A 27882-nucleotide genomic window follows, 5' to 3' on the forward strand; every position below is an offset into this window, starting at 1 on the left:
GACAGATACTGTTTTTATTCCTATTTTACAGATGAGGAAGCTGAGGCAAATAGAGATTTAAGTGATTTGTCCAAGGTCACATAGCTACTAAGTGTCTGATACTGGATTTGAACTTAGATCTTCTTGACTCAATTCAGGACTTTATTCATTGTACTTCCTAGCTGCCACATACAAATAATTAGATTTTTATTATCCAACTCTCCTTTTTCAGCTTTGTACCATATACATGCTATATAGCCATTCCATCTGTGTCTATCGAAATTATTGAAAAAATATTGATTATCACAGGAGCAAGGAAACAATTTTGGAGTACTCCCCTAAAGACCTTTCTTCAAAATATTGTCATTCCAGGCACTTAAGAAATTCCAGTTTTAACTACCCATTTAACCATTATCTCTCCTTTTTGTCCACAAGCACTTCATGATAGATTTTGCTAAATGATACATTTATTAAGTGTTTATTATTTGCCAAGTCCTGTGTTGAGCATCATGGATGCAAATAGGAAATAGTGACAATCCCTGCCCTCAAAGAAGTTTCATTTTATAAAAGATTAGCATAGACAGGGCAATATATTTTGGTCTAGGCAATCAGAGATAATAAGTGGAACAATATGGCAGTAGATTGAGATGTTCTTTGAAGTTTTAATTACAATTCTCAGAATAAGGTAGTAGAAAATGGCTAGGGTGAAGAAACATGATTCCAGGAGATTAGTGAGAAGTGAAGAACTCCTGGGCATGGCCTTTAGAAGATTGGTTTAAAAGACCAAGAAGCAGCGGTGACAAGATATGTATAATAGCTGTCTATCAGAAGGTGGATAGCATACTTCTTTTTTAGTCTTCTGGAATTGTAGTTTACCATTTTTCTTTCAAAAATTATTTTTCTTTATAATGTTATCATTGTATTATTCTGGTTCTATTCCCTTCATATTAATTCATATAGGTCTTCCCAGTTTTCTCTAAAACATTTGATACAATATATTCTCTTACATTCATATTTTGTTCAGTCTTTCCCAATAAGTGGTTACTCCTTGAATTTCAGGGTTTTTTGTTTGTTTGTTTGTTTGTTTATTTTGTTTTGTGTTTACTACTACAAAAAGAGCCATAAATATTTTTCTACATGGATGTCTTTGTTCTCTTTCTTTGATCCCTTTAGAGATCAAAGAAGGCATTTGGAGGTCATTGTTGCTGTTCATCCTTTGTTTTCTCAGAGGACCAATGAGATTGTGGGTAATGCACTGACTTGTGAGTGAAGTCCATTTAAGTGAGGCAGAATTGCACACTGTTGTCAGTCTCACTCTCTTCCAAAGTCATTGAAGTCCAGTGATATGACAAAAGTCAAGGTGATTAGCAATGGCTTGGGATTCAGTGGATGATCCTGATATCTTTGACCAAGCTCTAAATGCTGTATAATTCATACTTCTGTACTGACTTTGTGGCTATTGGGCAAATTGTTCTCAATAGTCCATTCTACGGGAAGAAGTCTTCATATGCTTGGGGGTAGACATCCCCCTAACTTACCTACAGGCTTGAGGTCTGTCAGTTAACCTCAATCTGGTTTATAGCCCATCTGTTGAGATGCTTTACCTGGGTATGACCACTGTATATACTATAGCTTCATGGAGCCCTGAAAAAGGCTTAGTAAGTTATCATACTAAAGGTGCTAGTTCTCCCTGAATATTTAATGATATAAACCTAGTAATGGCATCATTGCATCAAAAGGATATGTATACTTTAGAAACTTTGAGAGTATAATTCTAAATTGCTTTCTAGAATGGCTGGACCAATTCACATTTTTATCATTAATGCGCCTCTTTTCTTATAACCCATCTAAGATTTGTCATTTTCCCTCTTTTAAACATCCTTTCCGATCTGATGGGTATGAGAGAGAATCTCAGTGATATTTTTACTTTTCATTTCTCTAATTATTAAAAATTTGGAACATTTTATTCACATGACTGTTGATATTCTGAATTTCTTTGAAAACTTCCTGCTCATATCTTTTGACCTTTTATCTGCTGGCGAATGATTCTTGGAATTTAATAATATATTTTCAATAAAAATCTCTTTGGTTCATTTCAAGTTCTTGATTGAGGTATTCCCCTGTGATTTAGAAAGAGAGCTTCCTTTATTCTGTGTCACTGACTATATAACCTCCCTTGAATAGATCTTGAGCAAATGAAGTTCATAAAGTCTAATCATGCATTTATCATTTGTTAGCTAAGCATAGTTTTAAACTTAGTACCAGATTGTAAGAGACATTAGGTGAACCATAGTGCAAAAATATGTGTTAGCGAAATGGAAATAAACTTTGTAATAGGTGTTATCTCTTAGAGAGAACTAAAATAGCTCTAGTCTTTTCTGCATTGGTTCTACAGGGCTTTTGAATAGTTTACCTCCCTGGTAAAGAAACAGAAGTGCTTACAGCAATAGAAATGGCAGCCTGAATCTTGGGCTCACTTCCTATTTCTCTTTATCAGTTTTACCATGATGAAGTTTATGATTTGGGGGAGGTGAAGGTGGAGAGAGGGTTCTAATTAACTCCATGGTTGAGCCATTTGTACAAGGAAGAAGTGGTAAAGGAGGTGTCTGGTGGTAGCCTTCCTTACCTCTGAGAAACCCCGAGGTCTCCCCTTCTCAAATTGATTCTTTTGAGAAGGCAAACTGGGCCATCTTTTGTCTCAATTCTAACTTAGCTTTTAATCACTGAATGGATGTTGTTTCAGAAAAACTGAGATTCGAGAAAAACCTGAGCTTAAAAAGGTCAAGGTCTCCCTACTGCACCAGGGCCATTGCCAGTTGTGCTGACCTGTGATTTTTCACTGGACTTGGATGATTCTGGAGGAAAGGAGGAAGCTGATAACTTTGTATAACCCTGCCTCATTTAGATCCAATTTACTTAAAAGACAAGCAAGACCTCACCCTCCTGATATCATTGGTGCTCTTTGAGAAGGAAGAAGAACAACAAAAACAACCTTCCCCTCTACATACTGTAACAGTAGCAATATCTCTCTTTGGTAGCAATGGCAGAGCATCTCTCCATGATCTAGAACTAAGACTGTGACTTTGCTCTTTCTAATAGTAGGGAATAATAGGATAACAAATTTAACCTTTCCATCACTGACTTGAGTCCACATATGAGGGTGAATCTTTTGAGGATCAAAATAAGAAACAAAATGAAGACTTCTATTCTGACTATCCAATTTCCAATAAATAATACTTCTTGGTAGCCCCAAAGCACTGCTTTTAAAGCAATGAATTCCTGTTACATTGTTGAGTTTTTAAAATGTAAATTAAATTAAATACAATAGTAACAAAGTTGCCCTATTTGTCTATGTTGCCTTCTGACTGCCTTTATTTCTCTTTGGTATAGATATATTTTAAATGTTTCATTAATATTTCTTTTTTTGGGCATCACTATCACTATTAAACAACTATTTCTTTTTCCATAGAAGCCCTGACCTATCACTAATTAAGCAAGCAAAATATGTCAACATACCTGTCAATGTATATCTTATTTTGCAACTATAGTCCATTATTTGAAGCATGCTTCATTATGTTTTCTGAAATTGATCAGACTTTTTAAGTTTTGAAATTTTTTTTGTATTATTGTCATCAACATATAAATCAGTTACATCTGATATCTACTTTTTGTTTCTTCTTATTTGTCAACTTGCAGTTTTACTGTCCCTTTGGAGCTTTTCTAAAGTTAGTTTTTGTGTTCTTCTGAGGCATTTAAACAATACACCAGTGCCCTAAATTTGTTAAATTATCTTTCCTTTTGTAAATTTCATCTCATTGTTGCTAAATGTGAAGGCTGGGAGGTTTATTTGATTAAAGGTGGAATAAGGTTCACCTGTTGAATTGATGAAGAAAAGGGGGAGTAGTCACTACTTCTTCTGGTCTTCACCTTTATGTGGTATTACTTGCTTTGCTTGGTCATATTTCTTCTTAGAAGAAGAAACTAAGTGGCAAAATGGTTAGACTGCTGAATTTGTAGTATAGAAAACCTAAGTTCAAATCCTGCTTCAAATCCAGCTGGGAGATGCTGGGTAAATCACTTAAGCATTCTCATCTTCTGTTTTATAATCTAGAACATGAGAGTCGGCTTCTAAGATGTCTTGTGTCTTAAAAGCTATAACCTTAAAGGATTTCTCATATACATATACATTCCCACATATACCTTCCCCATATGTTTTATAGCTTAATTATATAATAGCTCATTAAGTATAATTAATTCTCTTTATATTTATTTAAATGTATTTTTTATTTTTTATAAAGCTTTTTCTTTTCAAAACATATGCATAGATTTTTCAACATTCACCCTTGCAAAACTTTGTGTTTCAAAATTTTTTCTCCTTCCCTTCCCCCACTCCTTCCTCTAGAGAGCAAATAATCCAATATATGTTAAACATGTATAATTCTTTTATACATATTTCCACAATTTTCATGCTGCATAAGAAAAATCAGACAAAAGGAAAAAAGTGAGAAGGAAAACAAAATGCAAGCAAACAACAACCAAAAAAAAAAAAAAAAAAGGTGAAAATACTATATTGTGATACACACTCAGTCCCCACAGTCCTCTCTTTGGGTACAGATGACTCTCTCTATCACAAGACCATTGTGGCCTGAATCATCTCCCTCCTGAAAAAAGCCACCTCCATATGATTAATTTTCTAGTCTAGTCTACCTTTATAGAGGAAAATAATGCAGAAAGTATCCTGACCCCCAACAATACCCTATCAACCTAGACATGCTCGTTCTATTTTAGAAATACTGCATTCCTTAAAGGTCCCCATATTCTGAATTTAGTTTAGACATCCAATCAGCATAGCCTAGAATTCCTGAGTTCAAGTGATCCTCCAGCCTCCATCTCCCAAGTAGCTAAGATTATAGACACATGCCACCATGCCCAGTTTGACTTACTCTGAGAACTTTAAAAACAATAGGAAATGAAAGATTTAATTTAAAAAAAGAAGACATCAAACCATTTAAAATCACATAATGAGAGTCATTTTTCAATAAAACATTATTGTTAATGCTAATAATAAAAGGGGCAAACTAAGAAAAAAACAGGAAATGAATATCAATGAAATTCTCTCTTTTATAATTACCTAAGTTCTTTTTTCCCCTTTTTTTTTGAGTAGGCAGACTTTTTATTGTTCATGTTTGAAGTACTGACCTACTAAATGTGGGGCAACTGACCTTCAATATTCAAAAGGGATACAAATTTCTATCTGTAAATTTTCTCTCTTTTGTGCATGAAAATTCAATAATGAATAACTCACAAAATGTCTTACTAAAAGGATAAAATGGGGCCAATTATATTATCCTGTGTTTTAAGTAACTGTGTGTATGCCTCTTACTATTCAGATTAATTTCTGACGTTAGACAAATAATTTAACCTATTTGTATATCATTTGATTCATTAATAAAATGGGGGGAAAGAGACAGATTAAAAAAAGAATAGGTTTGCTGTTCAGGATGATGGGATGATGGATAATGTACAAAAGATAAAGCTGCTCAACTCTTCTCTTGCCCCCACCATAAGGTTGGTTTTTTTCCTGTTTTATTTTTTGATGTTCTAGACTTGAAAAATACCAACAAACATGAAATTTCCACATAGAAATATATTACAAAAGTTCTGGACTCAATTTATCAATTCTTACTTTCAAGTCACCTAAGTTTTTAACCATAGTACCCTGATAAACTTCAGACAAAAGACACATTCTTAGTTTCTCTTCTTGGTCTACATGCACTAATTCTTTTTGCTACTCTATTCTCCATTAATGAAGCATACAGATCAGAAATAGCTATGATCAATCACTTTACGTAACCAACAAGTTCAAACTAATTAAATAGTTTTAACTTTATTACATAAACAGTATTAATGTAACTTTAAAAATCAGAATTATATATTCCTTGAGGGGAGGAGGTGAAGCAAGAGAAAATGGGGAAGAAAGAAAGCAGAAATAGGCAACCATAGTGTTTTTCATTTTAGATCCAGATTTTATTGTGATATTGGCAACAAATATGCCCTCTCTATCTCTAGCTTCTCCAAAACCAAAAGCAAGGTTTAATTTGAATGGCTTACTTTCTCTCATCACTATTCAGTCCAAAATCCCTACCACATAGAACTCTTTTCAACACTCTGCAATCATGCATGTCCTTTCTCTTGGAGATCCTTTCTTCCAGTCTGAGAAGAAAGCAAAATGCTTTCCCTTTAATACGCAGGGTCCCATAGATCCCATTCTGTCCAGAAGAACTTCATCTTCTACTGTGCATTTCTCCATTTAAAAGAGATGTCCAGGTTTACATTCACCTAAAAGCCATTTCTTAGTCCTCATTCTTCTTAGAAATTTTTCTTTTGACATTAATGCATTGTTGGTGGAGTTGTGAAATGATCCACCCATTTTGGAGAGCAATTGGGAACTATGTGCAAAGGGCTCTTCCAGCGGTATTTCTATTGGGCTTATATCACAAAGGGATCTTAAAGGAGGGAAAGGGACTCACATGTGTAAAAGTGTTTGTGGCAGCCCTTTTTGTGTGGCAAGAAACTGGAAATTGAGTGGATGCCCATCAATTGGAGAATGGCTTAATAAATTATGGTATATGAATGCTATGAAAAACTATTGTTCTGTAAGAAACCATCAGTAGGATGATTTCAGAGAGCCTGGAAAGACTTACAGGAACTGATGCTGAGTGAAATGAGCAGAACCAGGGAATCATTGTACACAGCAACAGCAAGATTGTACAATGATCGATTCTGATGGACAGAATTTTTTTCAACAATGAGATGATTCAAACCAGTTCTAACTGTTCAATGATTAAGAGAACCAACTGCACCCAGGGAATTGAGTGTGGACCACAGCATAGCATTCTCACTTCTTCCTTTTTGATCAGATTTTTCTTGTGCAGCAAGATAATTGTATAAATATGTATGTTTATATTCTATTTCCATAATTTTTTTTTTACTATGTTTAACATATATTGGATTACTTGCCACCTATGGGAGGAGGTGGGAGCAAAGGGGGGGAAATTGGAACAAAAGGTTTTGCAAGGGTCATTGTTGAAAAATTATCCTTGCAAATGTTTTGAAAATAAAAAGCTTCAATAATTAAAAAACAAACAAACAAAACTGTGCATACCTTTTGATCTAACAGAGTCACTATTGGGTCTGTACCCCAAATAAATCATAAAAGAGGGAAAAGGACCCACATGTGCAAAAATGTTTGTAGTAGTTCTTTTTGTGGTGGCAATGAATTGGAAAATGAGTATATGCCCATCAAATGGAAGAATGGCTAAGTTATGGTATATGAAAATAATGGAATATTACTGTGCTATAAAAAATGATGAACAGGGGGCAGCTAGGATAGAATGGATAGAGCACCATTCTGAAATCAGGAGGATCTGAGTTCAAATTTGGCCATAGACACTTAACACTTCCTAGCTGCCTGATCCTGGGCAAGTCACTTAACCCCAATTGCCTCAGAGGAAAAAAAAAAGATGAACAGGCTGATTTTAGAAAGGCTTGGAAAGATTTACATGAGTTGATGCTAAGTAAAACAAACAGAACTAGGAAAACAGCAACCACAGTAACGACAAGATTGTGCAATGATCAACTATGACAGACTTGCTTCTTCTCAGTGGTTCGGTAATCCAAGGAAATCCCAATAAATTTTGGATGGAAAGTACCATCTGTATCCAGAGAGAGAAGTATGGAGACTGAAAGTATAGCAACATACCCTATGTTCTCTTTTTTTCTCTCTTCTGTTTTCTTTTTCTCTTGTGGTTTTTCCCTATTGTTCTGATATTCTCTCCCAATATTATTCATAAAGAAATATGTTTTAAAAAATTAACATACATATAATAAAAACAAATGTTGTTTTTAACATATAACTGGCAAAAATTAAAATTTCTCTCTCCCTCTTTATATATAAAGTTTCCCCTTTCTTCTGAATATTTTCTCCTTCAGTTTTCATGAGACTGGTAGGTCATGGTTCTTTACTATCAATATCATCAATTCTTCCCTTTTGCAGGATCATTATCTATATTTTGCCCTACATGTATCCCATAGGGTTCTGTCATAAGCCTTCTCCTCTTTTCATTTTACTGTCTCATAGTAATTCAAACATCATCTCTATATAGAAGCATTCCAAATCTATATATTTAGCCCTTCTTTCTTTTACTCATTGTGCATGTCAAACTTAGTATGTTAAAAAGAGAATGCCTTATCTTCTTCCCCCGCAAATCATGGCTTCCATCTATCTTTTCTGTTCATTATCTAAGATTAAATATAAACTTGTCTGTTTGGCGTTGAGAGCCTTTCATAACCTGACTCAAATCTACCTTTTGACATTTATTATTAGCCCCAGTCTACACTGTATAGCCTAGTCAAATTAGCCTTCCAGGTATTCTCATACTTATATAAAAATGCAACTAAAATATTCAGATGTGAAAATGAAATTAATGTATGATATAACCACTACATAGGTAGTAAAGAAATGGAAGCAAATCAGATATCCATGACTGAAAAATGTCTAAATAAATTACAGTACTTTAACGCAATGGAATATTGCTGTGTTGTGAGAAACAGTGAATACAGTGAATATAGAGAAAAGTGGAAATACTTACATGAACTGATGCAGGGTATAGTAAACAGCTCCAAGAAAGTAATATATACACTGATTACAAAAATCTAAATGAAAATAACCACCACAAAATAATCCAAAGTAAATATTGCAATATTACAAAGAACTAAGTATGGAATCTCTGGGAAATGCCAGAAGAAGGAATAAAAGGAGAAATTTATGGCATGGAGAAACAAAAGAAATCAATAATATATCTCTAAAAAAAGAACCACATAAGAAAGAGGAACAGATTTATAAAGAAATCTTTCCATTAAGTTAAAATCAGAAAATCATTTTTTGTTTTTGTGTTTTGTATAGTGAATAATCTATATACAGAGAAAGAACCACATAAGGAAAGAGGAATAATTTTATACTGAAAAACTTTCTTAACATTTTCCATTGTAACCTGCTATTTAATTGTTTTTCTTCATATTTTTAAATTAAAAAGTATGTTTTTTAAAAAAGAGAAATATTTCTACTTGACTAGTTACATGGATCAAATAAATTGAATAATTATAAGAAACATTATTATTTACAAATATGTACCATCCTCCTGGATATCACAGAAATATTTTATAAAATAAAGTATATTGAATCATATTTTGCTCACCAAAATATTATTTTATGAAAGCACAAAGTTTTTTGCAGTATTGGTAGAAAATATGCTAAAGGTTACTTATTTCACATTTATTTTATCCTTTTTAATGACTATTTTTATATGTTTTATAATATACACATTATAATTTATTGTAAATATAAATGATTTAAAAGTATACATATACTAGAGATGTGCACTTGAAGTTTTTTTTTAATACTAGTAGTAATGAATGATCAAGAAGTTTAGAATCCACTAGTCTCTAAGATTATGTTTGCATGTCTTTACACTGTTTAACTAATTCTTGTTGGTAATGAAAATCTACTTTACTTGGAATCCACCTTCTATCTGTTCATATCTATTTCCTCAAAACATCAGTACTTTGAAATAAGGTTTATCCTCTGGTTTTAAGAGTATTCTTTTACCTTGAAACCTAATTCCAAACCCAGTTACTTCTCCCTATGCTAGTCTATTCAATCCAGTGCCATCCAAAATGTAATACTAATATGTTCTAGTGTATCTGTAAAATTCTCACAAGGGTAACTATAACACTCCATAATTCTCTATACTCTATAACTCTTTTAACTCCAACTTGCCATAACACTAGTTTCAGCTTGGTGAAAGAGGGATTGTCACTTTCCATTAGAATAAAAAACTGTGAATTCTGAAGTTCTGTATAAAATATGATTTCTTTCCAAAAAAAGTGTTTTTCCTGGCAACTGTGCTTACTAAGTCAACTTACTTTTCCCTCTTGGTCTTTAAAGCTGAAAATGGTAAAAGTTATTTTATAACAAATAACTAAAGACTTCACATTTATCCTATCTACTTTAGTAGCTTCCAACTCTCATTTTCATTCCAAAAGAAACTTTACAGTTTTTTTTTTTTTTAATTCTGAAGATTTAAAAGCACATTTACATAGAACATAACAGCTAAAGAAAAAACAAACAAACAGGCCATACAGTGGTTTTCTCAGCTTCCTTTAGAATCTCTAGTTTTTCCACACCCTTTTAAAAGTATGGCAACTAACACTGAACAGAATGCTCCAAGGATCTTAATTATTGAGAAAGGATTTTATTCCTTGGTTTTTGTGTCATGCTACTTTTTTTTTTTTTTCCTGAGGCAATTAGGGTTTAGTGACTTGCCTAGAGTCACACAGCTGGGAACTATTAAGTGTCTGAAGCTGGATTTGTACTCGGGTTCTCCTGACTTCAGGGCCAGTTCTCTATCCACTGTGTCATGATACTTTTAATAGTCAAGTCAGGAGGCATTTAATAAGTACTTATTATGGTGCCAGGTACTGAGTTGTATTAAGTAGTGTTCATATTTTTAACAAGTCTACAACATTGGCTTTTATTCAGTTTTTAGTAAACTTTGACCATCAAATCCTTATCTTCTGTTTTTGTGTGTAATCAGTTCTCTAGAATCACTATTTATATTGTTGAGTGTACCAGCTTGCTTGTAATTTAAAAATTGCTATTAAGTTAAAATATATTCTCTACTTTTTCAAGAACACTTCAAATGATACTTTTTTTTTCTTTCTCTACAGGATCAACTGCTCTTAACATCATGGGATTATGGGTTTAGAGCTGGCAAGGATCTTAGTGGTCAACTGATTGAATCCCTTATTTTATCCAGAGAAAACAAGCTTAGAGAGGTTAGATTACTGATCTAGATCTAGAGATAGTACCTAATGGAAGAGCTGGGAATTTAATTACACTTCTCAGACTCCAAATCCAGCATTCTTCCTACTTGAATAATGGATATCAAGTTTGTTAGTTAACTTCCAATTGACTAGAAATAATGCTCCGACAGAAATGATTTTTAGCTTTATTAAAAACCGAATGATACATTTAGTTTCTAAAAATGTATAAAATGAAATACTTACGACAGAGTAACATAAAGCATGTTATAATACTGTTAATAATATTTCTTTTCTTTCTTTCTTTCTTTCTTTTTTCCCTGCTGAGGCAATTGGGGTTGTGACTTGCCCAGGATCACATAGCTAGGAAGTGTTAAGTGACTGAAAGCAGATTTGAACTCAGATCCTCCTGACTTCAGGACTGGTGCTCTATCCACTGAGCTTAGCTGCCCCCTGTTAATAGTATTTCAAATACCAATAATAAAAAAAATTTTTTTTAATTCAAACTTTATCTAGCTGATACCTAATTCATTATGATATGGAAGTTCAGCCTTGTACACAGTAGGCACTCAAAAATATTTGTTGATTGATTTATTAATCAAACTAGTATAACTTAATTAAAGCCTTTATCCAGGTTTGTCCTAAAGATACTCAATAGTTGTCTTGGGTGTCCAAGTATCACCACCTCCTTTCCTTTTTTTTCCCTTAATTTTCAATAACATACTGTAGTGAGTAACACGTGAAGAAAAAACATGGAACATTAGGCAGAACTGAATTCATTTTGCCTTGGACAGAGATAAGTACTTCTTTTGGGATACCTTTGGCTGCTTCTCTGTTTCAGACTGGAAACAATGAGCACTTTGACAAGTTGGTCCTCTAAATAGCTTTGGAAATCCTTTCACTATTGGCTGAAATGCAATGTTTTCTTGTCCTTAAAATATTAGTAACATGAAGAAATTTAGCTATGTATTTAAGGTGAATTTGCCAGTGCCCTTATTCTTTGCTCTACAGGGCCTGGTACCTTCACACTATTCTCAGAATTAAAACGTTTGGGTTTTGATGAGTCAGAATGGGTATAAAAAACAATTTCTTTTTTTTTTTCGGTTCTGGCCAAAACCTTAAGTCTTCTTCTCCCAGATTGATTTTTTTTTTTTTTTCTTTTTGAGTAGGCAAAGGCATCTTTTGCCTCATTTCTTACCTAGCCTTAAATCACTGTATGAGTATTGCCTCAGACAAATTAAGAGCTGGGAAAGACCTTAGCTTAATAAGACCATGGTCTCCTACTTCATCTGGGGATAGTCCTCCTGATCTATGTCTTGACAGTGGACTGGGTCAAAACTGGAGGAGATAGTGAGGTTGATGACTTTTCACAGCCCCCTTCCCCGCCCGCCCCCCCCCACTTAAATCCAGTTCTCTTGCAAGTCAAGATATCACCCTCCTAATATTATTGGTCCTCTTCTAGAATGAAGCACAGTAGTGTTCCCCAAATGCCCTTCCTTGCAGTGCCAGCCTTTCCTTTTCAGAACAATTGGTTTGGCCAGTGTAGTGGTACATTCCTTCAATCTCTGCTCTCAGGAGAGGCTGAGCACATAGATAGTGCAGAGCCTTCAGTTCTGGGCTTAAGGTGAGAAATACATCTTCCTGAGTTCAATTCTGGCTTCAGATGCTTATTACCTGTGTGACTCTGAGCACTTAACCCTATTCATCTAATCCTAGGACATCCAATTTCCTCATTTGTAAAATGAGCTGGAGAAGAAAATGGCAAACCATTCCAGCCTCTTTGCCAAGTCCAAATGAGTCATGAAGTGTTTGACACAATGGAAACAAAACAACAACAACCAGGTCAAGATCCTTTGAGATTAGGAGTTCTAAACTGATAAAGTGACATGAATCTCTGGAAACAGGACCACAAGGCTAATGAAAGGGTGAATCAGTCCATTTCAGAAATGGACCTAGTCAAAGTTGTGCCAATGAGCAGTAGGTTTGGGCCTGTGAGTGATCACTGCACTTCTAGCTTGGATGATAAGGACAGCTATTCATAAAAACAAAAGTAAAACTCATGGTTCTCTAAACCTCAGCTCCTTAAACAGTGGTTTATGACCTCATATGGGGTCTTGTAATTGAATGTGGGGATTGTCCAATTCTCCCTGTGCAACAAGAAAACTGGTTCTGCACACATACATTATATCTAGGATATACTACGACATATTCAACATATATAAGACTGCTTGCCATCTAGGGGAGGAGGTGGAGGGTGGGAGGGAAAAATCGGAACAGAAGTGAGTGCAAGGGATAATGTAAAAAAATTACCCTGGCATGGGTTCTGTCAATAAAAAGTTGTTATAATAATAAAAAAAAAAAGAATGTGGGTATTGCAATATTATGTTTTTTTTTAAATTAATAAATGTTTGATTTGTATACCTAATTTATAAAAATTTCTCAGGTGAAAAGGGGTGGAAAAAATTTAAGAAGCCTTTCTCTAAATGTTTCTTTCTGTTAAGGAATGGCTAAGTTGTTCCTCTTCAAGTAAAGAGGTAAATGTTACCTCTTTCAAGTAATAATTATTTTTAACAAGGGCTTTTGAAGACAATATCTTAATCTAAAGGAATAGAAGTCTTTCACTACTAGGCACTTCATAAACTGAAAGTAATTTCAGTTACTCAGGTCAATTGTGGAAGTACTTTGGATAAAGCAGACTTTTTTTTTAAGAACAAGGCTTCTTCTTCTTCTTTTTTTTTCCCCCCCCAAAGATATTTGATAGTTTATATATTGATCCATTCTGGCAAAGCTAGTAACATGAAGAAGTTAAACCAAGTCCAGTTATCTTGAGAATATCATCTTTTTTTTTTTTTTTTTTAAAGCTTAATAGTATTCTTGTTAATTATATATAAAGCTAGTTTTCAACATTCATTTTTAAAAAATATGTTAAAGTATATGTTAAATACAATATATGTATATATGTCTATATTTTGCTGCACAAGAAGAATTGGACTTTGAAATAATGTAAAATTAACCTGTGAAGGGAAATCAAAAATGCAGGTAGACAAAAATAGAGGGATTGGGAATTCTATGTAGTAAGAACAAGGCTTCTTAAACTTTTTCACTTGCAACCCATTTTTTTGCCTAAGAAATTTTTTATGAGAGCTCCGGTATATAGGTACATAAAACAGGTATACAAATCAAACATTACTGATGACAAATCATAATTTCATGACCTCCATATTCAGTTATACTATTGCATATGGGATTGCAACACACAATTCAAGAATCTTTGTATTAGAATACCACTTCCTTCCTTCCTCCACATTATATTATGCTGTCTTTTTAATATTGAATTTAGTCATTGCAACAGTCTGATAAAAACAAATAACATTCTGCATTTCTATTTTTTATTTTCCCTGTTTAAAAATCAGTGTTTTCTCCTTTTGTTTCAATTCAACAAAAAATGCTTGTAGTTACTGTTTACATTTCATGAAGACTTGATTGTATAGTTTTATTTTTCTCTAGGCAATGAAGTTAAAGGACTAAAAATGCATTTTTTAGAATAAATAAACACTACATTTCTCCATTAACAGAAATGTAGAAAATAATGGGACCTTAAAAAAAATTCATGTCTTAAAAAAAAAAAAAAAAAAAAAGACATACTTGGGTCCCAGATTTTACATTTGGCTCAGAGGCTAACGACCTGATAAAGTGTTATCTCATAGATCACCAAACCCACTTATAAATTAAAACTTGCATATCCAATATCTCTATGGTCTTCTGAGACTTTCAGCTAAATCTTTAAATGATTATAATTGGGTGGGATTTGAGAAAAGGGGGAAAGGGGAGTTTGAGTTCTCAGAATTGATTAAGTGGTTTGGTTGTAAGCACTTAATCAGCTCATAATAGCATCAGAAAAAAATGCTGAAGGTTTAGAATCAATAGGTTGATACAGCATAATTGTACCTTTTTGAGACAAAGATGAAAGCCTTACTTTTTTTGCCACGAGATGCGAGCTTTATTCTTTATTGTTTCAAGCCATTAATATACACTGAACAATTTCTTGGAACTTGAGTGATGAGAAGAAAAAAAACAAAACACATTTTGGGTTAAATTTTTTAGTTAGCACAATCAGAATGATAGCAAATTGACTCTAAAGGGAGAGGTTTGGGAATTTTTTAAAAAGATGATCTGATCATGAAGAGAAACATGAAGTTTTAAGGTCCTGGTAAATGTTATTTTCTAGTAGAGTTACTTAGATGTCATTTTAAGTGTTGTGATTATTTTTTTGCAAGAGGTGTGGAGGTAGCTAGGTGATACAATAGAAAGCATTCACTGGATTGGGGCCTTGGATATTAGCTATGAGATCCTGATGATGAGGTGGGTGCTGTTGGCAGAGAAAGACTGAAATACTGCCCTGAGGCAAACAGGAAAGGGAACTGATGGGTATTAGTTTAATCTTAGACTCCCACTTTGCTATATCCTGCAGAAAAATGCAATTTATGTTAACCCCCTGAGGCCCACCCTCCGTGAAGTACCTTTCCCTTTTCCCTTTCCACCCTCCACTCCCTTCACTATGGGACTGTATCCAGCCAAGAAATCCTAAATGTCCTTGAGATTGTTTCCCCTTATAAACCTGCTTATGTCCCACACATCTCTTTGGGACTCCCTTGGGTCAGTCACTCACAACACTCTGTCTTTCCCTTCATTCTTCCCCCATGTCATGTGGTATCTCTTGTCTCTTCCCCTTAAGCTCCCTAAGTCTCTTCTCAAACCCTGCTATGCTCTATGGTATCTTTCTCCTCCTTACAGCTAACTCTTTTGGGGTGCTAAAACCCTTTTAGGATTTGGCCTGATAAGATCATGCCCCAATGTCTTGGGGTATTTTTTTTCCTCCTGGCTAATTGTGAGTTCCAATAGGGTACTGGATCATCATTGTTGTTGTTCTTCTTCTTTTTTGGCTGAGGCAATTGGAGTTAAGTGACTTGCTCAAGGTCACTCAGCTAGGCAGTGTTAAGTGTCTGAGGTCAGATTTGAACTCGAATCCTCCTGACTTCAGAGCTGGTGCTCTATCTACTGCACTACCTAGCTGCCCCAGGATCATCATTGTTAAAACCCCTTTCTTGCTAACTATATGCTGATCCACTCTATTTCATATTTACCATTTCTGGTATCTATTGTATCTCTTCATTTTAACCTCTTCTTCTAAAACCTACCTCTTTCCAAAGAGAATGGCCATTGTGAATTCTTCACATGATTGAACTCCAATATTTGGTGCTTCTCCTAAAGCACATCATCTGATGCAACATCATTATAGGGCTCTAAGATTTTTGTAAAGGGCTTTCTTAACAACAGTCCCGTACCCTGTAATCTAGGGACGGTATATTACTATTCTTGTTTTCTAGGTGAAAATTGGGATTGAGAGTGACATCAGCCACATCATGGATCAAGTCAGTTAACCAGCCTGCCTCACTTTCCTCATTTGTAAATAGGGGATGATAACATGTACCTACTTCCCAGGGTTATTATGAAAATAAATGAAATATTTGTAAAATGTAAAAAAAACCCAAAAGTGTTATATAAATTCTAGCTGTTGCTATTATTGTCAGCATGACTGCAGTCATAAGTGGATTTCTTGGACTAAGGACTTCAAAAAACAAATTTGTGCTTAAACATAAGTTTTCTACTGAAGGGACAAGAACTCTGTGTGATTTCAAAACTTCCTCTATCATATCTATGGTGATAGCTTGACACCTTCTTTGCAGCTTATGGTCTTAAAGCCTGTCTAGAACAGAGAAATTAATTGATTTACCCAGAATGTGTCAGAGGTGGGTCTTTAACCCCCATTTCAGTTTTACTCTCTATCCATTATGCTAAACTGTCCCTCTCTTGCTATTGAAAGCATTTTTAAGTGCATTGAATTTGGAAGTGGCTACTAAGTTTTGATAGATAGTTATACAAATCATATGGTAGTAATATTTCTTGTTATAATGGAAAGAGTGCATTTGTAATCAGGAGAGAGACCAAGTTTGAAGCCTTTTTCTGACACTTTTCCTGTTCTGTAAAACAGGGAAGCTAACTGAAGTGTCCAGCAGAGAAATCCAATTTATGTCAAACTCCTGAGGCCCACCCTCTGGGAAGTTCCTTCCCCTTTCCCTCTCCACCCTCTACTCCCTTCACTGTGGAACTATGTCCAGTCACACACAGAGGGTTCAGGTGAGGATTTAATAAGATGATAGATATCTCAGTTCCAAAATATGTAGAGAACTGTATCAAATTTATAAGAATACAAGTCATTCCCCGATTAATAGTCAAAGGATATGAACAATTTTCAGATGATGAAAATAAAGCCATTTATAATCATATGAAAAAATGCTTTAAATCACTATTGATTAGAGAAATGCAAATAAAAACAACTCTGAGATACTACCTCACACCTCTCCAATTGGCTAATATAACAAGAAAAGATAATGATGTTGGAGGGGATATGGGAAAACTGGGACACTGCATTATTGATGGAATTGTGAAATGATCCAACCATTCTGAAGAGCAATCTGGAAGTATGACCAAAGAGCTACAAAACTTTGCAGTATTTTTGATCCAGCAGTATCTCTATTGGGTCTGTATCCCAAGGAAATCAAATGATAAAAAAAGACTCACATGTGCAAAATTGTGACAACAAAGAATTGGAAAATAATTAGCGGCCCATCAATTGGGGCATGCTTAATAAGTTGTGGCATATGAAGGTAATGGTATATTATTGTTCTATAAAAAAGCTGATTTTAGAAAGGTCTGGAAAGATTTACATGAACTGATGCTGAGTGAAACAGGACTATATTATACTTAATAATAGCAAGAATGTGCTATGATCAACTGTGAAAGACTTGGATCTTCTCAGTAGTTCAGTGATCCTAAGCAGTTCCAATAGACTTTGGACAGAAAATGCCATCTGCATTCAGAAAAAAGTGATGTGTATTAAAATAAATTTTAAAAATTAAAAGATAAAATAATGTATATAAAGAACTTTATAAATCTCAAAGGCATACGTGAATTATAGCAACATTCCTCATCACTTTGTCTTCTAATTTGTTTAGAACATGGTAGACATGTTGTTGTTTAACTACTTTTGATTCTTCCTGATATTTCTGTCCACAAGAAGTTCTCCAGCTCATTTTTACAATTGAGGAAACTGAGGCAAACAGTAACTTGCTCAAGGTTAGATTGCTAGGAAGTGACTGAGGCCGGATTTGAACTAAGGAAGAAGAATCTTCCTAACTCTAGCCCCAGCACTTTGTCCACTGCTTCACTTAGCTTGCCAGTTTGTGGCAATATATCTTTCTTCAAAAGTACACTGAGATACTTTAACTGACAAATTTTATCCCGCCTGGAATTTTCCTTGAGAATTTATTTTGTTTGGGTTTCCTTTCAAAAATTAATTCCTCTATTCCATTTCCCCTCCCCTCATCCTCCAACAGTTTGTAAAATATTTTTTTTGAGTAGGAATTTTGTTGTTAAAAAATTAAATAAATTGCTTCCACCTATTAAGTGCTTAATAAATGCTTCATTCGTTCTAAATAACTATACTTGATCGTTTAATTCACAAACAATACACAGGCATGAATCAAATGCTTGTGGAATTGAACCAAGATATAATCCAAGCAAATTTTGTGGGGGAAAATTACCCCCTAAATTTTTAAATGAAGAAAATGAGGCACAGATTGGAAAATTGATTGGAAAATTAATGGCCATTCTCAGAGAGTGTAAAAGAACATGTTTTCGTTTTAGCATTCTAGAGAAGCTATTTTAGATCGAGGCCCTTAATTGCTCTTCCTCAGTTCCATTCTAAAGAATTGTAAATACCTAACACAATTGTGACGTAGGGGCGGGGATTCAGTCTGGCAGCTTATCGTAGCCCCAAGCATCAGCTGCTCTTCGATTCGGCAGTCTCGAAATTTCACCATTCCAGTTCTGACTGTAAATAACCTTGGAGAAATTGCTCCACCTCATAGTAATAACTCATTAAAAATGACTGTAAAATGCAAAATGCTTAGTGAAAGGCGGTGGAGTAAGAGGACAGGGTGTAATTATCACAAAAAAGTTTGGAGAGTGAGTCCAAAACTCTTATCAGGCAGGCTCTGTGATCCCGACGTCCACTCTATCTGAAACCCACCCTATTTTCAAGGATTCCATACAAGACCGTTAACTTCTCTCGGTAACTGCTCTCTGCAGGGTGTCTGAACTGATCAAATCGTGCAGCCTCACATTTTCGAGACATTAATGTCTCGGGGACATGTCATCCTATTCTACAACTCATCCCTGCCCTTCTGGGAATCAAAGATGTTGCGCCCCGGGGCTCGGAGGCAAGAGTTTGGAAAAGGACCACGCTGCTCGGGCCCCTGATTGGGTCTGTGGCGTTCCACTCATACTCTCTCGCTCGTTGATTCGCGGATTCCGCACCCCCTCGCTTTTCGTCTTCTTCCCCTCATTGGGTATTGGCAGTTCCCCTCCTCCAGGCTCTACTCCTTGGATTGGACCGCAGAGGCGGCCCATCAGTCGGCCGGGCTCCGATGCTGCCAACATTTGCTCGCTTCCCTTGCCAGCTTCAGGACTTTTAAATATTTGGGTGGGCGGGGAGCTCTGTAAGAAAAAAGCTGCCCTTTGCTTTAAATGTGCGAGTTGGAGGTCGGGTGGTTTTCACCTTTCCCAGCACGGGAGGTCGCGATGGTCCTGCTCCTTTAAAAGGACTTTTCCTCTGCACAATGGAACAGAGCTTGGGCAGACTGAGTTTTAGATCAGTGGAAAAAGCGATCAGACCATAGGCAGGGAAGGTCGAGCCGTGTTGGGGAAGGCCGGGAGAAGTCTCGCCTAGCAATGCCGGTTGCGAGGTCCAGTGTCCCCACGGGACCGTGCAGCACTGCTCAACGCCAAAGTACCTCAAGCAGCCCAGTACTCCCCGCAGAGCCACTCGGGGATTGCCATGAAGTACCTTTGTTTTCCGATACTGCAGCCTCCCATAGGCGTGTTCTGCCCTGGAAGAAAGAAGCCTTGCTTTTGCCCAGAGCAGCTTTTCTTCACGCTTCCCTTTAAGCCCCGGTATCCAGTGATCCTGGATGAGGATGAGTTCAGCGTTTCCCCTTTACAGCCCGAGTGGGTGTGCATGCGCACGTGTGCGGCTTGATGAACTGCGGAAATATCCTAGCGTCTCGGTGTATTTTCTCCCCTTGGCTTAGATGTGGATGTTCCCGCCGCTACCGCGCCACCCAGGAGTGTGTGTGTGGGGGTAGAGTTAGGAGGGGGAAAAGAGAAGGGGGTGGGGAAAAAGCACTGGCACATGCCAGGGTCGCCGTAGGTGGAGCGGCCGGCGCATGCGCACGCGCACCCTCGCCGGGCCATGAACGCCGAGGGGCGCGCGCCCCTTTCGCGCGCGCATGCTTGCACTATCATAGGCTCCCCCAGCCTGCGTTCTTGTCAAAGCCGCTCCGGCGCGTGCGCGCGTTATCTCCGGCTGACTCGCCTCGGCTTTTTTCCCCCTTCCCCTAGCACTCACAGCCTCTTCAGCCTCCTGCGCTCCACCCCCGCCCCTCGGTCCGTTCCCCTTTCTCCTCCCCCCAGGAATGGGGTTCACGCTGCTCTGGGTCGCGCGCCCAGTGGCTAGCTCGCGCTGTCAGCGTCCGCCCAGCTCGCGCCGCCTCGCGCTCCCCCTCAGTCAGTGGCGCCGAAGGCTCCGTTAAACGGCGGCAGCGGCGGTTCCTGTTTCCGTTTCTTCCTCTCCTCCCCAAGTCGGGAGTAGCATCCTCCTCCACGCCACCATCCCTCCTACTCCTACTCCCCCTTCCCGGGGCAGCGACGGCCGGAGGCGGCTGTGTCTGGAGACGAGCCGCCGGAGTCCTCCTCCCTCCCTCCACGGGTAAGGGGGCGCCGGGGCGTCGCGCGGGGCTGGGGCTGGGGGTCCCCGGCAGTGGGGAAAGCGCGGAGACCCGGGGACCCGGAGGACTTGGGGCCGCTTCTCTCCTCCCAGGCCTGCGACTGCCGCTAAAACAGCGGTTCCCGGAAGAAGCCGGGGAAAGAATTCCCCCTCCCCCTCTTTTCCCCATCCCTCCTGGGACTAGGGGGTAGGGGGCCTGGTGGGGGGGGGCACCCTCGGAGCTCCAGGTGTGGGAGCCCCGGGGTAAGTGGGGCCGGGGCGTCTCCTGCGTGGGGCGGGAGGGGCGCTGTTGCTCTCCTCGGAGGAGCGCATCCTGCCCAGGGGGGCAAAGGAGATGGGTTGGGGGGAGGGAACGCGCGAGCCTTCGGGGGCTCCTCCTTCTCCCACTCAGTTCTCGAACTCCGGCCAGTGGGGATCATCGTGCGCGTTTTGTTAATTAAGTGAATGGAAATGGGGGAAATGAATTTGTACCCAGATCCATCCTGCCCTTCCCCCGAGTGGGGAGGAAGCAAAGAGAATAACCCCTTTCGGGGTTCGGGCTTCTGTAAGAGGAGGTGGGCGCTTTGCTCCTTTTAATGGAGAGGTGGTAGTAACTCGACTCTAAATACTGAAGGACTGGGGGAGTGGGGTGGGGTAGTGGTGGAGACAAGAGTTAATTATCCTTTTCGTGGGGAGGTTTGCCCTTTCTGCGCGTCTGTGCCATGTCCGGTGCATCACCTGTTATTCCCTGACAATTCACTTTGGGGGTTGCAACCTTCTGGCACACTGAACATCAGAAAACTACTGCATAAAAGTACTCTAAAGTTGGACGGCAGTGGCCACATCTGGGTTTAACCTTGATTTTTTTTTTTTTTTTTAAGGGTTGAGATTTCTTTTATATTTGGGCTTAGGAAAATTTTTAAAAAGAGGTAAATACAATTCCATGTACTTTTATTTATTTAAGCCAATTCGGGAGGGTGAAGTCAGAATTTCCGTTCGGCAACTGTAGATATGCAATTGCCAGTTTAAGGTTTCTCAGGACGATTTTTTCGTGGTGTTTTTTACAGTTTAAATCGAAAACTCCTAATTGCTATTTTTTTTTTTTTGCTTAAAAAGTCAATGGATGAAAGAACTAGGTTTCATAATAGATGTATTTTTGTCCCCAGAGATGCTTTTTAAAGTTTGTATATTTGATTTCATGAAATAGTTACACTTCTAAAAAGTATCATGTTGGAAATGTATTATAAAGGCAATTAACTCTAATTACTATAGGGTTATCTATACTTGCTGGGAAAAGTTGTGGTTATCACTTTGGCTAAAATAATATTTCTTCAAAAAGCCATTCCATGAAGTGGACACTAATGCTTCTCTAATCTTTTGTGTTTGTAGCACAACATTTTGAGATTAAAATGTATTTACTTGTGATTCTTGAGGAACTCATTCAATAGCAAGGTTAAGAGAGAATCCATATTTGAAATTGTGAATCATAGAGGCTTAGTTTCTCAAGAATTTAGTAATCAGGAGTGAAAAGGATCTAAAAACTACCAAAGTTGCTTTGGAGGCATAACATTTTCCTTTTGCAGCTTTAAAACTTCAGAATTCTTACATTGAAGAGCTTGCTGAACAGCTGGAAGGAAACTTGCATAGATAGCAGAAACAGATGTAAAAATATTTTCTTTATCTTTGATCAAGCAACGAATTAGTCAAACAAAAGTAGAGTGTTATACAGTGGGATAGAATCTAGTTTATTGGGATAGTGAATTTAGATAAATTTCATTGAAATGTAGAATTATATAAAAATTCTATTTTAAAGTTTTTGTTTTTAACTGAAAAATCATTCTGTAAATGTCCAGATGCATTTTTCTTTGTCATTTCTGTTTAAGATGGATGAGACCATAAGACTCATTCTGATTAATTATGTAATTCTTTGGTACAGTTTTTTCCTCATTAAATTTCAAGCACTTTGATATGATGGTTTTTGAAAAATAATGAATTTTAGTACTTGTCAATGACTTGGTAGAACTAGTGTTTATATCTTAAGTGAAATGCAGTTATAACATTAGTAAGTATGGTCTGGAGGGGGAGCTAGTGCCAAAGCAAATGTATAGCTTAATTTATTCTGGGACTTTTTAAAAGTCTCAAATTTCCTGTGACCAATATTATTATTATTATTATTAAAAGGATGGGGGGAAATTTGCATATATAGTTATTTGTTTATACTAATTAGAAATATTCGAATGTATGAATTGTGTAAAAAAAAATAGAAAAATTTCAATTTATGGCTAAAATTTAGGAAAGCAAATAAAAACAAGTATTTTAATTTCTCACTTAAAATAACTGAATGTGTGATCAAAAACTTAATATATTATCGTGTTTTGTCATTGCCCTTGATGCATTATAGTAGAAACTAACTCTACAAAGAGAAAGGTAATGAGAGAGGTGAAGCTTTTCCAAATCCTTAATGCTTGTTTGTAACCTTTTAAATAATAAATCCCCAATTTTGAAATTTTAACACATGACATAGTTTAGTAGTTCAGAATGTGTATAAGGAAGTGCATTCAATGTGCATAAGTAAATTTGTTTAGTGTTCAGAAACTTTATAGATATTTTTTGATGAGGAATTGGGATGTTCATTGTATCTGGAGAGTAGGGATCCCAAGGTCACTTCTTAACTGCTTCCTCCTGCAATATAGCGCAGTGAGTTAACCAGGTGACCAATTAAATTGTATCAGTACCTTTTGAATATGAAATAAGGTTACTTTGTTATTTTGTATATTTTTATAAACTGTAAGCCAGTTAAGTGTTTGTTCTCTTAATAGTCCAAATTAAAGACTGGAGTCTGGGAGTGATAGCCATCTTAAAAATATTAGAGTATTCATTTAGAAAGGGATGGATTTGAAAGTGTTGGCTGGTCTTCAATAAGCTTATACAAATATATATATATGTGCTTATAAAGTAAAAAAAAATTCTTTGAAAGGTTAACAGTATCTATGGACAACAGAATAATGAGGAATAATTGTATGACATTTTTAATGCCACAAGTTAAACAGTTTTATAAAACGTGCTAGATTTGTCTTACATATCTTTTAGAATAGTTGCTTTGGGTATGTTATACAGTGTGCTCAGTCAATTGATGATCTTTTGAATGCTAAATTTTTTTTTTATTATACCACATTCTTCAAATTGTCAAAAGTGTTGTCTTCATTTTAAATTTATAATCTGTAGTAATAAACAACACTTAAGTTACCTGAATATAATGGATTCAATTTCCCTATTAGGAAACAAACTCAAACATCTTTGAAGAAAAACCATGTCTTAAGAGCCATGACATCATGATGCCTAAAAGCAAAAAAGACTTCTGACATTTATTTGTTTCAGCATTAATGGTGTTTTTTTGACCTTCGAATCTAGATCTAATGACAATTTGAGGTTTTCAGTCAAAATTTAGTGCAGTAGGTGAGGCTGATAAAGGAATAGATCCTGCATCTCCTTTTGGGACTTACTAGTGACTCTGTGCAGTGACTCTGTTTATCATCTGTGCAGTGTGAGATTTTAGTTTCTGCATTCTAGAAGTGATAACTTCCTTGCCTTTAATTAGGCCTTTAATTTCTTGTGCTGCCATTATAAGCTAAAATTTAAGTTGAACTAAAAAGAATTTATGGATAAAAGATATAGCTTTAAATTCTTTTTTTATTTAAATTTTCATTTGCTTTACAGTTAAGTACTTCTATCAGTCTTCTTCTCCCTCCTCCCCCCTTAGGGACACACATGTACACTGCAACCGAAATTAAAACCTTCCACCTTGCCCATACCTTTTTTAAAAAAGGGGAAACAAAGTTAAGCCGTTACCCTTGTGTATGAGTTTTTGGCCCAATGAAAATGTGTTTGTTTTGATGATACTAGAATATACATGCACATAGATAAACGATTAGCCTTAGTTTTAGGGAGAAGAAAAATAAACACATATAACATCATGCAGCTAGTCAGGTTTAATGTGATATTTTTGGACAGTATGTTGAATGTATCATCATCTTTGCAGCAGTTTTTTCTTTTTGGAAAGTATGCCTATATTTTATTTCATATTATGATAGTATTTCCTTTAATATTATGCCAATATTTGTTTGCTATCATATTGAAAATAGTGCATGTATTTTGTGTCCTATTTTTGAGCTTTATAAAAATAGTAGCAACTGTGTACATTGATTTAAGTTTTAAATGGCCACTATTTTCCTATTATAGTCATGGTTAATGGAAAATGTAAATAAAGTTCATAGTTTATAAAATAAGTAATAAAAATGTTGAGGCATTCATCAGTTACAATCATAGATGTGAATAGGAAATTAAGCTGTATTTTTGTTTTCTAATTGGCACTGTCAGAAGCATTTCCTGATGTGAACTTTAAATGGAAAAGCGACCACTTTCTGAATATAATGAATATAAATGAAAGATTTGACTATTTGGAAATAATTCAGACATAAAGACAAGTAAACTGGTCTAATGTATGGGACAATTCCTGCCACTCTCCCTCTCTTTTTAAATGGAAACTACTATTTAAAAAAAATTGTTTCAACTACAGTATGAATAGTAAGGCTTTTTTAAAGTATGATTAAGACTATTAACCAGAATTAAAAGTATAAATTTGCACCAAGCCAGATTTTAGGAAGGACTTCATTACTATCTGTTTTGAATTATGAAATATTTAATCTTTTAGATAGAAAAAATTCTTATGTGAGTTCCAATAAAAGTTATACATATATATGATATATATATTTATTACCTCCTTACATATATGTATACTTTATAGAATGTTGACTACTAAGTGTCCACAAAACTTACTCCAGTTCTGGTGATTTTGGAGGGCAGGGAGTTTGTGATGATGGATGCTGCTTTCAAGTGAGGTAAAATTTGACATGCTAAAACTGAAAACCTGTGGTCTGCCTTAGCTGGAGAGGAAGAGGAGGAGGAGGGGGAGGAGTAAGGAAATGGGGTGAAAAAGTTTCTTCTTTGCTCTAGTTTTCCTTTCTTCTTTCCTCCCTTTCTGTCTTTTTCCTCCTTCTACTTGACCTAGAGTTTTGGAAAAACTACTGGAAGAGATTGAAGATGGGGAGAAGGAGGGATATGCTGTAAGAACCAAAGTCTTAGATGATGGAGGAAGAATGGATGGGCTCAAGGTCATAGGTGGCAAAACCTTAGTAACAAAGAGGGATAGCTTTTCCTTTTATTTGAGTAAGTAAATTTCCTGTACTAAAAATTCCAGTCTTCTTTCTCATTATGGATTTTCCAAAGCTATGTCAGAGGAGCATAAATTCTAGCAAGTGCTATTAAAGCTAAAAAGACTTCAAGAATAGGCCAGGTGATAGTATTTGTCTTTCTTCTAGAACCAGTCTTACTAAGTTCAGAGAGATTGATTATAACAAGGTTGTATTACTTCGTGATGAATTTCCTGCTCCAGCAACTCACTTAATAGAACATTTTACTAAGGCAAAGAGGGGTTATGATCTGCATCAATGGAGAGACTATTCACATTGATCAAATCACTATCTTTTCAATGGAAAATAATGTAGGATTTTAGGAACTTGGAACAATAGATAATTTGAGAGTTAAGGAAAGAGAATTGGAAAGGCCAGAAATTAAAATTCTTGGTAATATCCATACAACTGGGGGCTTAATTTTAGGTGAAATTCTGAGGTAAAAGAGGCATTGATATGCCTTACTTTCATCTCTGAAAAAACACTGCTGATTGGAGCTCTATTTACAAATAAAACTCCACTTAGATGCAGCAAGCCTTAGAAATGTTAATGTTAATCTGGTACTTCTCAGCAGGACAAAAAATACAAAAAATATTCTTAGGATAAGAGGTATGAGGGAGGTGTACCTTTAAGGTTTGAATAAACAGAGACTATTAGGCTATCTTGGATTAAGTCAAAGAAGGGTATGTATACTATTTAAAGAAGCTAAAAATAGGTAAATTGTAGAGAAGCTTTTTAATGGTTTATTAGTGACACGTTTATTTTAATTTAAACACTAACAGAATCATTTTATTATAGTGGCAGAAAGATGTAAGGAAAATGAAATCTCCAAAGAATTCTTCTGTACCTGGAGCAGCTTGGCAGATCTAGAGGAGAGAACCTATCAGCTGTAACTGACTGCAGAGTCCCACCCACAGCAGTGCAGATGGATCTAAAGGAAAGATGATGAATAACCAAAGTTTTTTCAAGGGAAACCACAGGATTCCCTAATCTTCAAGATTACGCACAATTTCTGTAATTCTTGTTTGTAATGGTGGCTTTTGTACCATTTAGTGGCAGGGTATTTTAGTTTGGGGGAATTCTGAAGAGGAAAAAATCTGAAATCGGAAAGAAACAGCAGAATTTATCATTTTACTTTTTTTTTTTTTTGAAAACTTCTTGGACCTCAACAGCTTCATTGTGATATGGAGATTACTCAGAATTCTTGAAGGTTTTGTGTCAGCATACCATAAATGTTGGCCAGCTCACCAAGTTTGAAAGACTTTGAGTATGGCCTTGTCTACAAACTTGTATCTTCTAGCTTAATTTAATTCACAATGGCTTATTGGGGAGTGTGAGGTTGTTCAACTATAGCAAAGATCATTTGGTGAAGAGCATAGAGCATTGTTGTCTATATTGGTGGAAGGATTACCAAAATTTGTGGCTCCTTGAAGTGTTCTTAAAACAACTTTATCATTTCTTGGAGTTTTAAAAATATGACACCAAGCAGTTAAAATGAAGTCTTAGTTTTTATCTTAAGTAATCTACAGCAGTAATTTATTTAATTGTTCTTTTAACAGTGATACTAAATCCTCATATTTATTCGGTACTTTAAGGTGTGAAAAGCACTTTCACAGCTGTGCTGTAAGGTTAATAGTATGAGTATTATTCCCTTTTGACTGAGGAAACTGAGGAAACTTAGAAGGCTACTAATGATACTTGCTCAGGTTCACAGAACCCAAGGGACTCGCTATGCTTCTGAAGGGGTATGATAGAAAGAAACAACAACAGTGAGTCGTGAAGTTTAAGTTCTAGTTCTGACTCTACCAGAAATTACTTATATGATCTAGGATGCAAAAACAAAACCTAGTTACCAGTTTCTCTTTTGTAAAGTACTAAAACTAAATG

The 27882-nt window shown here is 36.2% G+C and overlaps 1 long non-coding RNA gene across 1 annotated transcript; it reads left to right on the top strand.

Annotated features, from left to right (window-relative positions):
* Positions 1-20152: 20152 nt before the first annotated feature.
* Positions 20153-27369, top strand: LOC116421591. The gene is made up of 2 exons (XR_004232036.1): positions 20153-20749; positions 26794-27369. It is a non-coding gene; the product is annotated as an uncharacterized LOC116421591 (long non-coding RNA).
* Positions 27370-27882: the final 513 nt, after the last annotated feature.

This window comes from Sarcophilus harrisii, chromosome 2, assembly GCF_902635505.1.
Source record: "Sarcophilus harrisii chromosome 2, mSarHar1.11, whole genome shotgun sequence".
Classification (NCBI taxonomy): Eukaryota; Metazoa; Chordata; class Mammalia; order Dasyuromorphia; family Dasyuridae; genus Sarcophilus; species Sarcophilus harrisii.